Below are 16,153 nucleotides of genomic sequence, written 5' to 3'. Positions count from 1 at the left end.
GCGTGGAGAGAGTGGATGTGGTAGAGTGTCCAAGACCAATCATCAAGGACATATGGGGCTCAAACGGATCCCTGGAAAGAAATATTTTTCTCATGTGCTCTCTTGGCCTCCGTAGGGAGACACCAGGAGCTATGGACTCATTCCAGGGAGACTCCCTCCATCAGTCTTGGGAACAGCAATGACCATAGAAGCAAGTAACCTCTGCCCTCTGGCTGCAGTTTATTGGAGCAGATGTAGTCAGGTGACCCAGCACAGCCTCAACTCAATGGTTGTGCTAGGCCATTCAGAATTGGGGGGTCCACATTCTAGAGGCTCCTATTTCTGGAGCATTTTCTAAATTTTGGGAATGACACCAAGTAACTTGGTGTCCATCTCATCCTCACAACAGGTTAGTGTGATCATTGTTATCCCCATTTATATACAAGCAAAAAGGCCAGGAATTATAAGGGTCAAGATGAAGGTTACACAGTGAGGAAGTAGCAGGGATGAGGTTCAGTTATGTGTATGTCTGACCAGAGACTGTGATCTTAACCACCACGTGGTGCTGCCTTTCTTACTGGGCTCCACATCTCCCTAGACCACCCCAGTACCCCATACCCCAATATTCAAGTCTTTCCACAACAACATGCAATTCTCCAAATGCATCATGCTGGTGGTCGCATCTGAGCTCCTTGTGTGTTTTTCCTTCTGCTTTTGTGTCCTCCCTGGCTCTGTAACCTCAGATATGTCAGTCCTTACTCCATTTCATGGACCTAAGTTTCCTTGTGTGCAGAATGGGAAACACACGGATTGTCACACACAAAACACACTTTGTGGACCTCACAAAGTCCACATCAGGTGCAATTGATGACTGTGAGAGCAGTTGGTAGACTTTCCATTCTGGTAGCACATCAGTGAGTGCAGTACAAAACTGGACAACTAAAAAAAAAAAAAACTGGACAACTGAGGTCCCAGACAAGAAAGATAAAATGGGCTGCTGTGTTGAACTAGTAGCACGGTACTTACCTGTAGTGTAGTGTCAGAAATAAGCTTTATAAAACTAAAAAAAAAAAAAAAAGAGCAAGGGATGCCGGGGTTGCTCAGCAGTTGAGCATCTATCTTTGATTCAGGGTGTGATCCTGGAGTCCCAGTATCGAATGCCCCATAGGGAAATTTTTTTCTGTTCTATTTAGTCTATTAGTCTATTGTATTTATTCTCTAATCTATTGTTACAAAATCATCCAGTATGTGAGAGATTTAAAAACTGAATTTATATAATTTACAAATAGTCATAGTTGTGAAGAAGAGTACAGGGGACAGACTTCCACGTCCATTAAAAAAGAGAGAGGGTGAAAGGAATATGATCAGTGGAATGGTAATAGTGCTCTATGGGGACACATGGTATCTATGTTTGGGGTGAGTGCATTTTCAATAAACATAAGTGACAATTACAGGAGGTACACCTAAAACTAATGTAACCTAGTGGGTCATCTTCACCTGAATTAAAATCAGTAATATGTGGTCAGGAGGGTGGCTCCTTTGGATCAGCAACTACCTTTGGCTCAGGTCATGTTCCCAGGATCCTGAGTTACATACTACTATGCATGTGTCAAAACATTCCCTAATGCAGAGCAGTCCTTAATATGAGTGGTCAATGTTGATAATATCTTTACACCAGTTTGTTAAATGTGATAAATGCTCCACACAGGTGTAGGTGTGAATAATTGTGGAGATTATGTGCCAAGGCATAGGGTGATAGGGTTATTTTAATATTATATGCTGCATTATGACATCACCCTAACCGCAATGTCAGTAACACGGTCTATTTATTAAAATACAATAAGAGGTTTATTTGCAAACATTTAACACGGATTAAGTATGCAAATGTTAGCTTCACAACACCTACCATTATGTCTGACCAACATAGAGTTCTTTACTATTTTGGGTATAAACTAATGACTGACCATTTAAATTAAGATTTTCAAACAAAAAATATAAAGAATATGGCTTGGTATATTTGTCTTTATAATAGCACCCTGAGCAAAATTGCATAATGGTTCTTTTTTTCTGTAAAGAAAGCAAAAGAGAAAGTGTAAGGAGGAGAGGGGCAGAGGGAAAGGAAGAGAGAATACCAAGCAGGCTCCATGCTGAATATGGGTTAATATGATGACCTTGAGATCATGACCAGAGGTGAAAACCAGGAGGAGGAAATTTAACTGACATAAACACCTAGATGCCCCAATGACAATATTTCTTGAGTCAATTTAATGAATGAATTTTCATTGTATCTTCCATTGATGTCTTTTATGGGTGAATTTTTCTGTTTCTGAAAACTTGAAATATTTTTGCTTACTTCTCAGTTCAGATGTATCCAGCTGGTTTCATAAATAGTTTTGGGTTTTGGTTTTTAACTCTAGATCCTGGGAAATGGATGACCATAGTAAGAGCTGTTGATATCTTTATGTGAGAAGACCATCCAAAAAGAGTGATAAGATTATCAAAATTCAAAATTTGATTCCAATACTGGTCATTTGCCTTGCAGAGAAACCTGAGTCACAGTGGGGTGCAGAAAATCTTCAGAGAAGCCATATTCTTAAAGTATCCAACTGAGAGTCTAAACAGATAAAGTAAAAAATAATAATAATAAAAAAATAAACAGATAAAGCCACGATGAAAAAACATGGAGTCCCCCCTCTAATATTTAAAAAGATCTGTTATATAATCTAGTAATCTGAGTTTTGGCAAATATGTCTCAAAGAGTTGAAATCTGACTGTCACAGAGTTATCTGCACATGATCTGCAACATCATTCACAACACCCAAGAAAAAAAGAAAGGATTTCACTTCCATTGATGAACAAAAGGATAAAAAAATTAGTCTATCTCCACAAGGAAATATTATTTCTTATCACACTTTCCCACTAAAGTGGTAAATATTATCCCACTTTAAAAGGAAGGAAATCACAATAATAATGATAACATGGATGGGCCTGGAGGCCCTTATATTAAGAGGAATAAGCAGGTAGTGTGAGACAAATACTGAATGATACTTATGTTCCTAACCTAGGAAAGCCAATACACGGCATAAGAGAAAAGAGTAGGAGCCTGAAGGAGGGACAAAGGGGGAAATGTTGCAGGTAGGGTCCAAAGTTTCAGTGATACAAATTCAATGTGTTCTGAAATTCCATCTGCAGACAAGGGCCTGTGATAAGCAACACTGTATTATATGTTTGAAAATCATGAAGAGATTAGATGATATCAAATGCACTTAATGTCAGAAAACAAGAAAATAGCTAGCAGACACTATGTGGGGACATACCTTTCTTTAGGTGAGACAATATAGAAAGACAGAACAACACAGTCTTTGAGAGCACAAGACATGATGTTGATTATGCCAAGAGTTACATAACTGATGAATAAGGGGACTGAGACATGACGTGAGTTGGATCGCAGTGGAGAGAGGTCTGTGAATTGCCTAAGGTCCCAAAGATCATGCTCTGCACGCCTGAACCAAGGGCTGCCTCAGTCTCTTTCTCAAATCCTCCTGCCCTAAGTTCTCTGTGCATGACATTTCATAACATGGAGATGGCCTGAGCGAATAGTAAAGTACAAATCCTATCTAAATCATCCAATCCTGGTTTCAATCCCTGACCAAAAACACAAAGCAGTTGTCCCCAAGTCAAGCTCTGGAATGGCAATGGGAACCCAAAATGTGGTCAACCTCCTCAAGCATTCATACTGCCAGTTGTCTCAAGTGGAGCCTTCCTGGACACCAGGGGACTAGCCCCAATTACAAGTGGACTGCTCACAAGGTGATTCAGAACCCAGGAGCTTCCAAGCATACTGTCCCATGAGGGCTCTGCCAAGACGCAGCTTCCCTTAAACTAACCAGCCATGATGAACAGTTATTGTTAATTCATGTCATTCAGGCATGTTTTAGGTCTCAGGTTGAATGTATTTTCAGACATATTACCATATGTGTCCGATACTGTTTTTTTTCTTAATAAGGCACCATGCCCAACATAGACAAGGGCACATGACTCTAGATCAAGAGTCGCATTCTTCATCAATGAGCCATCCAGGCACTCGCCATTCTGATTCCAATTCTTAGTATTTTTGGGCCACATCCTGAAGTCAGACCGTGCCATGACACTGATTGGCCAGGCATTGATCAGCATTGTATCTCACCTGTACAAGTGAATGGCAAAGGTGTGATGATAGCAAGCTAACCATAAACTGGCCCTTTTGTCTATCTTTCATTGTCCCAGGAGTAGGCTTACAGGATTTCAGCATTACTAGCCTCACCATACAGACAAAGCCATCATGAAAGAAACTCCTCAATTCTGAGCAGATTGAGGTCATGTGCTGAGGGACAGCTCAACAATGACAGACTTCTCTTCCTGACCAGGGTTTCTAATGGTGCCTCCAAACCCTCAGAATCTGCAAACCAAACCATGGCTTGAATTGACACTATCATAGCTTTAAACGGACCATAATAATGCTTTGAACTGACCAGATCTGTGACTTAGGACTGACCAGGCTTCTGTGCACGTTCCTATTAGTGACTATGGAAAGATCTCTCCCACTACAGCTCAAGAGCTTCCCTGAGCTATATAACTACTGAAATGACCTCATAATGGTGAAAATTTTGGGATTTCCCTTGGCACAGGTTGTTCCTGATATACACACAGAAGCTAAAGCTCCTTTACACAGTAACCAATAATCCTATGACTGAGTAATCACTGCAATGTAATTCAATAATAAAAGTATGAGATTTCACACTACAAGCTTGGATTCATATCCTAGCTCCTGAATTCAGAGTTCATGAAACTCATTACTGTGCCTCTATTTATCCACCTGAGGAGGATGGAGTCAACAAAACATTACATATGTGTTTGATGAGCATTGAATGAATAAATGTATGGATAGTGATCACGAAGTCTAAGTAGAAGCTAAATATCATGTCTGAGATCTCACATTTCACAACTTCCAGAGCTGGATTAAAATCTAAGAATATGACTTCCCAGACTATTGTCTTTTACGCAAAGTGGCTTTGCCTAAATACAAGTATTTTACCTTAAAACAATGTATTATTGACAGAATTAAGGTCTCAAAAAATAAAGAAAGGGAAATTGTTTGCTACCTCCCCAAATATACTCTTGGGACCCTTGATCAAAATATACATGACTATCCTGTAGAACGTTCCAATTCTTGAGTCATGATCAGCACATCAAATGTGATGAATAGTAGTTGCAGGAAAGTAGACTCACTAGTATCAAGTCCTGTGTTTTAAAACCTATGAAACAATGTCATTATGCATTATTTATTCCTCACTCACATATACGTGCTTCAAAACTGTGCCTGAGACCTTGACATGTCCTAGAATAAACCATAGCTTAGCTTTGGACAGAGTTCTGGAGGGCAGTTCAGGAGAACTGCGTAATACTTTACATAAAAACCACTCTAATGAACTCTCCTGTTTTCTACTGGCCTTCCAAATGTAAATACTTGCCATTCTCCACTTCTGTAAGATGTCCTTTCTCTACTCATATGTGTACATCACCTATTTTTTAGTATGACTAATAAATGTTTACATGTTTATCTCTTAATTAATCATTAATTTATTAACCAATTATCCAATCTTCAGTGCAAATAGAAAGACTGACTATTTGCAGCATAATCGAGAAAACTATCACTATACTCTCACCATGCTTACACCTGAAGAGGGGAGGAATTATTTGATTAGGGTTAGGATAAAATTGATATCTCTATAAAGTCTTATTTTGGATAATGCCCAAAGTGTAAAAGGAAATGTGTATTAGAGGACATACATTGAAACATAGACACACATATTCACAGAGTGACTTTTGGGCAACCATTCAGATGAAGGTAGCAACATGTCCCTGCAAATACAGAATTTGATCCCCAATTTGGGAGAAACAGTAAGGAAGACATTGTGAACCATTGATAAAACAATGACAAATATCCTCCATATCAACCTTTCTGGATTCACACTGAATTATTAAAATGAATAAATTGAATATATAAATTTGGACACTAACAAATCCTGAAAATAAACATAACCATATTTCCCCCTGTGAGGATCTTTGTAGTGACAAATGAGGGATGCAAGATATAATAGTGAGTAAGACATTTTTTTTTAAATGGAGGCCAAATTTTCAAGGCAACTAGTTTGGTAGAATAATCAAAAATAGAAATGAGGGACTAGAACAAATGAAAACACATAGGTAAAGTCCCCATGACAATACAGGGAGAGGAAACTTCAAACAATGAGAAAAAAAGTTTGAGAAACAGTTAAGTATCCAGTTAGTAACAAAGAGCATTCAGAAGATCTTTATGAACATACCTTCACAGCAGTAACAATTGAGTTTGCCCATTTTCAAATAAGTTAGGTAGAGAGCGGAGAACTCCCTCAATATCAACTTTGATCTACTAAGCTCAAGGGTGTCATTTGGAAAGAGAGGCACAGGTATATTTCTTGTCACCTTGGCAATGTGTGACATCATAGTCCTTTCATAGTGAATGCAGCTGCACAGCAACCAACTTCTGCTGTCTAGACGGGGGTGTATCTGGGGAGACAAGGGAGGTATTTCAGAGCAATTACTTTGTATCAGAAGCTTTTGTAGGACCCTCCAAACTATTTTCCAGAGTGGCTGTTTCAAGTTTCATTCCCATCAGTGTCATCCTTGTCATCGTTAGCTGTAAATTTAGCCATTCTCACCAGTGTGATTTGGTGCCTCATTGTGTTTTTTTTTTTTTTAAGATTTTATTTATTTATTTATTTATTTATTTATTTATTATCATTTGTTTGTTTTTGTTTGTTTATGAGAGACACAAGAGAGATCGGGAGAGCACAGACACAGGCAGAGGGAGAAGGAGGCTCCACAGAGGGAGCCCAACATGAGACTGTATCCTGAGTCTCCAGAATCACACACCCTGAGCTGAAGGCAGTGCTAAACTGCTGAGCCACAGGCGCTGCCCTCATGGTGGTTTTGATTTTTATTTTACTGTTTACAAGTGAGGGAGGACATTGTTTCACATGCCTTTTGACCACATATCGTCCTCTTCCAAAAAATGCCTGCTCGTATGCTCTGCTTATTTCTCAGGTGATATTAAAATATGTCATTAAAGTTTTAAAAAGAAGAGTTGATAAAACAAGAAAATAGGTGAGATTGTAATAAACTAAAAAATAAAGGACAATTTTATCTTGAAAAAACAAACAAACAAACAAACAAACAATAAACAAACGAATCAAGAATGGAAAACCTTGAGTTGCTATGCAATGTTCCCCCTGGCTGGAGTTTTCTGTTATTTCCATCAGGAAATGTTCTGGTCACCTGTTCTTCCAAATGATGCCCCAAGGAAGGTCCTGCTGCACAGATTCTCAAGGGTCTCTGCCTGGGTGGTGTTGCCCTAACCTTGTCAGGAGGCCAGGCACATTATAAGCTGTTTGTTCCTTAAAACCCCTTATGCCTTTTTTCGGTCTGAGTGGAAAGAAGGCCACACCTCCATCTCCAGGCCTGGAGATGTGTGATGTGGTGATTAACAAACCTGCAGTCTCCGATGGTGCCTGCCTACCCCAATTGTCCCCTAGGGTATCTGGCGGGGGGGACACTGAAATGAGCAATGTTTAGGTTTCCTCAGAGTCTTAGCCACTCTTCTCACCTCCTCTTCCTGGATGAAGGGAAGTTTTGTCCCTTTCTGTGCTTGCTGGGCACCGTAAGTGAACATTCAATCAGCCCAATGGATACCTGCTCTGCCTAAGAGGAAGATGTAGGCTGTGTTCCAGTCCCTTGTATGGACCCAACATGGACTGCAGTTCAGGCCCAGCCTGGGAACCTGGTTGACGGCACCACAAGCTAAGCATGCTCCAACTCTTGCTGATCTAAACCAATTGCCCTGAACCAATACATGGGAACTCTGTTGGCTCAGGCACCCAGTCCTTCTGGCCTCCAGGAAATTGAGACCCCACTCAATTACCTGTGGTTCCTTTCCTTTTTACCAATGAGCTCTTTCAGCCAGGGAAGTCTATTGAGGAGCAGATTTCTAAAGTTCCATATTTTGAACTTCAGTGTTCTTTAACTATCCTGCAGCTGGCTAACACATGAACCCACCCCCAACCTGCCCATTATTCTCCCATATATCACTTATGTTTTATTTCTCCATACTCCACCATGCATGTTTTCAACTTTTTATTTGCAGAGACAGCCGTTCTTGCTTATATCTCAGCTTGAATTCAATGTTGTTTGGGATGGCTTATGTTATGTAGGTAAATTTAGGGGACAAGCTGACAGGAATTATACTCCACAATCTTACATCCCTTTGAAAATTAGATTTTTAATGGACCTAATCCAAACTGATTCAGGAGGTTAGCCTATGAAACTGGCTTTCTTTCATTTTTTTTAAAAAAAATATTTATTTATTTATATTTATGAAAGACTCCCAGGGAGAGAGAAAGAGGCAGAGACACAGGAGGAGGGAGAAGCAGGCTCCATTCTGGGGGCCTGATGTGGGACTTGATCCCGGGACTCCAGGTTCATGCCCTGGGCCAAAGGCAGGAGCCAAACTGCTGAGCCACCCAGGGATCCCCTGAAACTGGCTTTCCCCCAAGGTATTCCAGTATGTTTTGCAAATAAATTCAGCTTTATTTAGGATTACTGAAACTAGAGACAGCTAAGCAGTCACTCTTAAAGGAATGAAAAAGAAACTTCAATTTAAACCATACAAAGAAATACTATTCTGTAATAAAAAGCAATTAAGCTCCTAGAGAGCCTATGTGTTTCAGTGTGTTAAGCTTCTGACTCTTGATTATGCCTCAGGTTCATGACCTCTGGTTCATGAGATCAGGCTTCGTGACAGCCATGTGCTGTGCCTGGAGCCTGCTTAAGATCCTCTCTCTCTCTTCCTCTGCTTTCCCCATACATTGCAGTCTATCCCTCTAAAAATATTAATATAAAAATATTTGACCTATTAAGCCACAAAAAGACATGGATGAATGTTAAATAATAGATAAAATTGAAAAATGTAGGGACTTCAAAAACAACAACACTTTTTATGGCTCCATTTCTGAAAAAAGATCTATATGGATGACAAAAGCTAAATGGTTGCTAAGATTTCTACAGAAAGTGCAACAGCATGAATAGTTGAATAATGGGAATTAAGGCAGTGAAACTACAATGCACATGGTGCATGAATGATATTCATTTGTCAAACCCTGCACTATTGGCACAATACAGAGCTGACCTTCATAGAAATGGTAGGCTTCAATGAAAAACAAAATCACTCCACTGATTTCTTCTTCATGACAAATGTTCCACAATGATGCAAGTTTTAATAATTGTGGCAAATCTGTGCCAGGGAATAGGGATATAGGGATACGGTTTATACTACTTGTTCAAGTATTCTGAGTTATTCTAAATAATAAATTATATTCACTAGAAAGTAATGGCCTCAATTTTTGCTAAGATTTAACAACCAACTAATACTCAAATGGTGGCTGCAAAATATCTATCATGGAATGAGATCAAATATGAGTTGGAAATTAAATTTTACTAGTGTGGTTATAAACTAATGAATCGTCATAAAATTAAAATATACACACATGAAACAAAAATAAGATGCCTTGTTCTGTTGCTCTTAATTATGCCATACTGAGTAAACTAGGATAATAATTCATTTTATTATGTTTAAGACAGGAAGAGAGAGAAGGAAAAGAGGAAGGGTAGAAGGAAAAAGAGAACATCTTAGCAGCTGCCATAGCCAATACGGAGTCCGACATAGGACTGGATTTCAAGACCCGTAGATCATGACCTGAGTAAAAATCAATAAACACTTAACTGACAAAGCCATCCAGGTACCCCTTGAATAATTAATCTTGAATCAACTAACTGAATGAATCTCCACGGAATCTTCAATTGAATCATTTGTATAGTATGTCCTTTGTTATCGCAAGATACAGAATTCCTTGGCCCACATCCCCAAGGAGATAACAGATCTCTTTGAACTTTAGGAATGTTGTCCCAAAAAGTGGAGTTTCACTTACAATCTGTCAAGTATCCTGTGGGGTCTTAAGTAGCTAACTGAGTACAGAGCATGATACATCCTAAGTGTATTAGGACTCTGGACTTGCAGTTGTCACCAAATTTCAAACAGCTCTGGTAAATATTGTGTTCTACATACACAGTCTGGAAAATTTGGGACTGACCAGATCGCTTCTCTGTCTCATCCACACTAGGAACCTAAATAGCAAAAATGGTGTTTGACCTTCTTATCATCCATCTCTTGCTCTCCCTCCCTCTCCTTCCACCACTCACCCCAATTCCAAATCGTCTTTTTTCTTAATGCCTCATCTTTTCAGGCCCTCTCCCCTGTATCATGGGAGTATGGTGCCACTTCTCAGCTCCCCAGTGTAAAATTTCTTGTACACCCTTCCTTCAGGGCATCCCATGTCACAGGTTGGGCTATTTTAATGGTGGTTGTTTGTTGTCAAGATAGAACAGTCAAGGACTGTCTAAGGGACAAATAATACTCTGACTAGGAAAATAATGAGAGGAATTATTGGTTGCCTCTTTAGGATGCTTGCTCAAGGTACTGTTATGAATTTCTACTAGTAGGAAAATCTAGATTATCTGCTGGTATCCTTGGAGGGTTGCTGATAACTTCACAACAGAGTCCAAGTTTATCTGTAGTCAGTCCATTGCCAATTTGTGACTTCCATTCACAGTCCCTGATGGTCCTTTTCTCACTTGCGAGGGGTTGACATATTCAGAGAAAACAAGAGATCCCATGCTTTGCTGCTGCACATGGTCTAGTCTTCTTCATATTCAACTGAAGTATAAGATCTTCTTGACCATTCATGTCATGTGAGAACATCTCTATTAAAACTGTTAAGTCTCCATATAGAAGACAAAGGATCAGGGCTATGACCATTATGAAATTAAACAAACAAAAAGAAAAGTTAAGAATGAAGAAAATTTACCTCATACTGGGGAACTGCATTTTCTCAACCTAGACCAATATATTTGTTCCTGGAAGCCATGAAAATCAGCCTGAAAAAAAATCAACCTGAAAGCTAGACAGGTTATTCCTATGGCACTGCACATCCTGTTCTGCCCTGTGATTTTATTGGTCCCAGAAGAGAAGGTGTTAACAATGATAGATATGACACTACGCACCCATTAAGAAATCTAGGGCAATGTGACAGTCCGTCACTATTCATGACAATAGGATTTGATGGATCCATATTCCATGTCGGACATATATTGTATCATCAGTAACATGTGACCAATTACCAAAATTGGAGGTCGCTGGTATACAGGCTTTCCGATTTGTGCAATCTTCACACATGGGAATATTTTTCCAATCTTTGGCATAATGGGTAATTCCCCTGAGTACTGTGCCTTAAAAAAAAATTGTGGTCTTATTTGGGAACTCACATATAAGTTGGAAATTCCAGCGTTGGTGATTCATTTCATTAGATGAAATCCACACTTCCCTGAGGGATTTACCACGAGTTTCCCTAGTGGATGACATGTCCAGCAGTCAGAAAGACAGGGAGTCATGGCACCTGTTTGGCTATGTTCTGACCTAACAATGATTATAATTAGCATAAAAAGTATAAGAGAAGATAAGGAGTGAAAGGGGAGATCTGGGTGAAGGGCCAAAAGGGATCTGTGGAAAGAGAAGAATTATTTTTACTGAGTGGATAGAAAACGGAGAAAGATTTAGATAAGAATCTTGGACATTATCTTGGGTGGAAGCTGCCCACTATCTATCATCATTTGCCTATCTTAGAAGTCTTGTATCAACTGCCTTTTCCAAAGACTGACTGTTTCAAAAGATCTCTGAGGAGGTTGAGAGCCTTATTATTTTGTCTAATTCTGAAATTTTTTTTAATTTATTTTTTATTGGTGTTCAATTTACTAACATACAGAATAACCCCCAGTGCCCGTCACCCATTCACTCCCACCCCCCGCCCTCCTCCCCTTCTACCACCCCTAGTTCGTTTCCCAGAGTTAGCAGTCTTTACGTTCTGTCTCCCTTTCTGATATTTCCCACACATTTCTTCCCCCTTCCCTTATTTTCCCTTTCACTATTATTTATATTCCCCAAATGAATGAGAACATATAATGTTTGTCCTTCTTTGACTGGCTTAAATCACTCAGCATAATACCCTCCAGTTCCATCCACCTTGAAGCAAATGGTGGGTATTTGTCATTTCTAATAGCTGAGTAATATTCCATTGTATACATAAACCACATCTTCTTTATCCATTCATCTTTCGTTGGACACCGAGGCTCCTTCCACAGTTTGGCTATCGTGGCCATTGCTGCTATAAACATCGGGGTGCAGGGGTCCCGGCGTTTCATTGCATTTGTATCTTTGGGGTAAATCCCCAACAGTGCAATTGCTGGGTCGTAGGGCAGGTCTATTTTTAACTGTTTGAGGAACCTCCACACAGTTTTCCAGCTGGCTGCACAAGTTCACATTCCCACCAACAGTGTATGAGGGTTCCCTTTTCTCCGCATCCTCTCCAACATTTGTTGTTTCCTGCCTTGTTAATTTTCCCCATTCTCACTGGTGTGAGGTGGTATCTCATTGTGGTTTTGATTTGTATTTCCCTGATGGCAAGTGATGCAGAGCATTTTCTCATGTGCATGTTGGCCATGTCTATGTCTTCCTCTGTGAGATTTCTGTTCATGTCTTTTGCCCATTTCATGATTGGAATCATGTTTGTTTCTTTGGTGTTGAGTTTGATAAGTTCTTTATAGATCTTGGAAACTAGCCCTTTATCTGATACGTCATTTGCAAATATCTTCTCCCATTCTGTAGGTTGTCTTTGAGTTTTGTTGACTGTATCCTTTGCTGTGCAAAAGCTTCTTATCTTGATGAAGTCCCAATAGTTCATTTTTGCTTTTGTTTCTTTTGCCTTCGTGGATGTATCTTGCAAGAAGTTACTGTGGCCGAGCTCAAAAAGGGTGTTGCCTGTGTTCTTCTCTAGGATTTTGATGGAATCTTGTCTCACATTTAGATATTTCATCCATTTTGAGTTTATCTTTGTGTATGGTGCAAGAGAGTGGTCTAGTTTCATTCTTCTGCATGTGGATGTCCAATTTTCCCAGCACCATTTATTGAAGAGACTGTCTTTCTACCAATGGATAGTCTTTCCTCCTTTATCGAATATTAGTTGCCCATAAAGTTCAGGGTCCACTTCTGGATTCTCTATTCTGTTCCACTGATCTATGTGTCTGTTTTTGTGCCAGTACCACACTGTCTTGATGACCACAGCTTTGTAGTACAACCTGAAATCTGGCATTGTGATGCCCCCAGATATGGTTTTCTTTTTTAAAATTCCCCTGGCTATTCGGGGTCTTTTCTGATTCCACACAAATCTTAAAATAATTTGTTCTAACTCTCTGAAGAAAGTCCATGGTATTTTGATAGGGATTGGATTAAACGTGTATATTGCCCTGGGTAACATTGACATTTTCACAATATTAATTCTGCCAATCCATGAGCATGGAATATTTTTCCATCTCTTTGTGTCTTCCTCAATTTCTTTCAGAAGTGTTCTATAGTTTTGAGGGTATAGATCCTTTACATCTTTGGTTAGGTTTATTCCTAGGTATCTTATGCTTTTGGGTGCAATTGTAAATGGGATTGACTCCTTAATTTCTCTTTCTTCAGTCTCATTGTTAGTGTATAGAAATGCCACTGACTTCTGGGCATTGATTTTGTATCCTGCCACGCTACCGAATTGCTGTATGAGTTCTAGCAATCTTGGGGTGGAGACTTTTGGGTTTTCTATGTAGAGTATCATGTCATCAGCGAAGAGGGAGAGTTTGACTTCTTCTTTGCCAATTTGAATGCCTTTAATGTCTTTTTGTTGTCTGATTGCTGAGGCTAGGACTTCCAGTACTATGTTGAACAGCAGTGGTGAGAGTGGACATCCCTGTCTTGTTCCTGATCTTAGGGGAAAGGCTCCCAGTGCTTCCCCATTGAGAATGATATTTGCTGTGGGCTTTTGGTAGATGGCTTTTAAGATGTCGAGGAATGTTCCCTCTATCCCTACACTCTGAAGAGTTTTGATCAGGAATGGATGCTGTATTTTGTCAAATGCTTTCTCTGCATCCAATGAGAGGATCATATGGTTCTTGCTTTTTCTCTTGCTGATATGATGAATCACATTGATTGTTTTACGGGTGTTGAACCAGCCTTGTGTCCCAGGGATAAATCCTACTTGGTCATGGTGAATAATTTTCTTAATGTACTGTTGGATCCTATTGGCCAGTATCTTGTTGAGAATTTTTGCATCCATGTTCATCAGGGATATTGGTCTGTAATTCTCCTTTTTGGTGGGGTCTTTGTCTGGTTTTGGAATTAAGGTGATGCTGGCCTCATAGAACGAATTTGGAAGTACTCCATCTCTTTCTATCTTTCCAAACAGCTTTAGGAGAATAGGTATGGTTTCTTCTTTAAACGTTTGATAAAATTCCCCTGGGAAGCCATCTGGCCCTGGACTCTTGTGTCTTGGGAGGTTTTTGATGACTGCTTCAATTTCCTCCCTGGTTATTGGCCTGTTCAGGTTTTCTATTTCTTCCTGTTCCAGTTTTGGTAGTTTGTGGCTTTCCAGGAATGCGTCCATTTCTTCTAGATTGCCTAATTTATTGGCGTATAGCTGTTCATAATATGTTTTTAAAATCGTTTGTATTTCCTTGGTGTTGGTAGTGATCTCTCCTTTCTCATTCATGATTTTATTAATTTGAGTCTTCTCTCTCTTCTTTTTAATAAGGCTGGCTAATGGTTTATCTATCTTATTAATTCTTTCAAAGAACCAACTCCTGGTTCTGTTGATCTGTTCCACAGTTCTTCTGGTCTCGATTTGGTTGTGTTCTGCTCTAATCTTTATTAACTCCCTTCTTCTCCTGGGTGTAGGATCTATTTGCTGTTTTTTCTCTAGCTCCTTTATGTGTAAGGTTAGCTTTTGTATTTGAGTTCTTTCCAGTTTTTGAATGCATGCTTGTATTGCGATGTATTTCCCCCTTAGGACTGCTTTTGCTGCATCCCAAAGATTTTGAACAGTTGTATCTTCATTCTCATTAGTTTCCATGAATCTTTTTAATTCTTCCTTAATTTCCTGGTTGACCCTTTTATCTTTTAGCAGGATGGTCCTTAACCTCCTCGTGTTTGAGGTCCTTCCAAACTTCTTGTTGTGATTTAGTTCTAATTTCAAGGCATTATGGTCTGAGAATATGCAGGGGACAATCCCAATCTTTTGGTATCGGTTCAGACCCGATTTGTGACCCAATATGTGGTCTATTCTGGAGAAAGTTCCATGTGCGCTTGAGAAGAATGTGTATTCAGTTGAGTTTGGATGTAAAGTTCTGTAGATATCTGTGAAATCCATCTGGTCCAGTGTATCATTTAAAGCTCTCGTTTCTTTGGAGATGTTGTGCTTAGAAGACCTATTGAGTATAGAAAGAGCTAGATTGAAGTCACCAAGTATAAGTGTATTATTATCTAAGTATTTCTTCACTTTGGTTAATAATTGATTGATATATTTGGCAGCTCCCACATTCGGAGCATATATATTGAGGATTGTTAAGTCCTCTTGTTGAATAGATCCTTTAAGTATGATATAGTGTCCCTCTTCATCTCTCACTACAGTCTTTGGGGTAAATTTTAGTTTATCTGATATAAGGATGGCTACCCCTGCTTTCTTTTGAGGACCATTCGAATGGTAAATGGTTCTCCAACCTTTTATTTTCAGGCTGTAGGTGTCCTTCTGTCTAAAATGAGTCTCTTGTAGACAGCAAATAGATGGGTCCTGCTTTTTTATCCAGTCTGAAACCCTGCACCTTTTGATGGGGTCATTAAGGCCATTCACGTTCAGAGTTGCTATTGAGAGATATGAGTTTAGTGTCATCATGATATCTATTCAGTCCTTGTTTTTGTGGACTGTTCCACTGAACTTCTTCTTAAAGGGGAATTTTAAGAGGCCCCCTTAAAATTTCTTGCAGAGCTGGTTTGGAGGTCACATATTCTTTTAGTTGCTGCCTGTCTTGGAAGCTCTTTATCTCTCCTTCCATTTTGAATGAGAGCCTTGCTGGATAAAGGATTCTTGGTTGCATGTTCTTCTCATTTAGGACGCTGAAT

The 16,153-nt window shown here is 39.4% G+C and overlaps 1 protein-coding gene across 10 annotated transcripts in view; it reads right to left on the bottom strand.

Annotated features, from left to right (window-relative positions):
• Window positions 1–11,533, bottom strand: part of LOC140611785 (cryptic protein-like) — an 81,697-nt gene extending 70,164 nt beyond the window's left edge. For 8 of the 10 annotated variants that reach the window (XR_012013005.1, XR_012013006.1, XR_012013007.1 and 5 more), the window contains exons 1-3: window positions 11,434–11,533; window positions 6,345–6,567; window positions 2,333–2,593 (exon numbers count right to left, since the gene is read on the bottom strand). The gene's annotated coding sequence lies outside the window, so the exon portion shown is untranslated. The remainder of the gene's footprint in view (window positions 1–2,332; window positions 2,594–6,344; window positions 6,568–11,433) is intronic. The other 2 variants (XM_072788672.1, XM_072788671.1) reach the window with 1 other exon arrangement.
• Between the last annotated feature and the right edge of the window lie 4,620 nt (window positions 11,534–16,153).

The sequence above is a fragment of the Canis lupus genome, chromosome 20 (genome assembly GCF_048164855.1).
Source record: "Canis lupus baileyi chromosome 20, mCanLup2.hap1, whole genome shotgun sequence".
NCBI lineage: Eukaryota > Metazoa > Chordata > Mammalia > Carnivora > Canidae > Canis > Canis lupus.
The sequence above is the reverse complement of the archived record's forward strand: the minus strand, read 5'-3'. Positions and strand labels throughout refer to the sequence as shown.